Here is a 2035-nt window from a genome sequence, read left to right on the forward strand (position 1 = left end):
CGTGTAAGCTAGTGCCTTGGTCTTCTAGTTGCAGTGGGAAAGAGGAGGACATGGAGTATGTGATCACGAGCACACAGTCACTCGGAATCTCATCCCTTCGTTTGAGCTTTGTGATTCTCTCCATTCAATTCGTTTGACACGGAGCTGGTCCACCATGGACAGAAAAAATGTAAAGGCAGAGCCGTGGCTCGACATGCCGCCGGCGTCCTGATCCGTGGATCGGAATCCGGGCTTTCTGGTTACGACGTCTAGCTGCCGCAGTAAATGCGGTTAGGTGGTAGGGAGAGGGCGGCTATTTTCCACCTCCCGTCCCTGGATCTTGGAGGCTTCAGAGCGGCGAAGAACTGCAGATAGATCGATCTTGCGACAGAGCGACGGACAAATCCGGCCAGCAATGGAGTTCTGGATGCAACCCATAAGCAGGTACGGATCTGGTAGTTCTTGCTGCTTCCTCGCTGCCTTGTAGATTGATGTTTATGAAAGGATCTAACAGCTCTCCCCGCAAACTGTGAATGCAGCAGAATCTGCTAGAGGAGGTCAACGAGAACAACGTCCCCATGAGTCCTCTTCAGTACCCTGTGGCGACGCCGCCGGCTGTGGAGCTTCCTACCACGGCGGCGTCGAGCGCCGACGCCCAGATTTCTGCTGCTCGAAACGCTCAAGAGACCCGAAAACTCCTGGCTGGACTAAAAGGTACATACACATGGTCTGAAGTCTGAACTAACATTAGTTTTGGTTAGCTCAGAAAGTTAACAAAATATCTTATTTGGGGGCGGGCGGTGTTGCGGGAGGAGAAACTACATACAAATGGTAGTAGTATTTAGCATGAATATCCCTAAAGCTAAAGCAGCGTAGAATTGGGGTGCTGTATGTGTGCTGCTGGTTGGTTCCTGTTAAAAAGCATTGCATGCCTGTGAAGAAAAAGATGATGCTTAATTCATATGGTTCCATGCTGGAATAATTTATGATCAGTAGATATAAGGATTCATGGTAGTTCTCCTCAGATTTTTGTATCAGAAGCTCATATACAAGACTGCATTAGAAAAGTAAAACAATATGTTTTTTTATGAGTACGGAATGAACTGAAACTTTTCGTTTAGTTAATTCCAGTAGCTTGGAATTAACTGTAACTTTTCCTTTAATTAAATTAACTGAAACTTTGCTTTAGTTAAAATTAACTGAAACTTTTCCTTTAATGCTTGCACAAATTAGATCAGTTCTACTCCTAAACATTATAAAGACAATAACACATGAAACGTTGGTTGCAAGCATTATAAAGACAATGACACACAAGCATTAACACACACATTATAATAAACACAATAACAGCTGTTACTCTAGAATGCAGATCCCAGTTTCTAGAATTGTTGATCAGAGGTGGCAAGTTTCCTATGTAAGAACTACTCCCATGTTTATTTGAATGATCATGTTCTGTATTTGAAATGAGTACTCAACTGAAATGATCATGTTAAACTAAAATGCCCAACTGAACATTTGTTAGTGTATCAACTCCAGTGTCTGACAATCACCATAGTATTTACAGACGAAAAGGATGCAAGGGATGTGCTGCTGAAATAAAGCCATTTACAGAGGAAAGTGATGGGCTAGGACTTGAAGACAGGCTAGCTGATAACGGAGATGTCCTGAAGTAGGTTCAGTCTGAAGGCGCGGTGGTCGCTGCAGTAGCTGGCACACATGGTGTTGTAAGCAATGACGACAATAATTCAGCAAACGAGTCAGGGAACATGCTTGCAGGGTTATTGCGGCCAGCTAAGCGGAAGGAGATGGGGAGGCCTACGACCAGCAGAGAGAACGCGCCATATGAAGGTCTGAGTAAGCAAACAAGATTCTGCAGCATATGTCGGCGGCAGGGAAACGGACAACTTGCCCTGATTGTGGCAATGTTCCGAAGCAGCCCCGGAAGCCATCAGGATGCAAAAATTGTGGCGTCTACGGACTCCGCCGGAACAGCTGAGACTGAAAAATAGTTGAGAACTGAGAAATACTTGACGGGCATCCTGTAGTTCGCCAATTG

The 2035-nt window shown here is 45.1% G+C and overlaps 1 long non-coding RNA gene across 1 annotated transcript; it reads left to right on the plus strand.

Annotated features, from left to right (window-relative positions):
* The first annotated feature begins 219 nt into the window (after positions 1-219).
* On the plus strand, positions 220-2029 carry LOC119341805. The gene is made up of 3 exons (XR_005165281.1): positions 220-423; positions 519-693; positions 1544-2029. It is a non-coding gene; the product is annotated as an uncharacterized LOC119341805 (long non-coding RNA).
* Positions 2030-2035: the final 6 nt, after the last annotated feature.

Source organism: Triticum dicoccoides, chromosome 7B (assembly GCF_002162155.2).
Source record: "Triticum dicoccoides isolate Atlit2015 ecotype Zavitan chromosome 7B, WEW_v2.0, whole genome shotgun sequence".
NCBI classification, from domain to species: Eukaryota; Viridiplantae; Streptophyta; class Magnoliopsida; order Poales; family Poaceae; genus Triticum; species Triticum dicoccoides.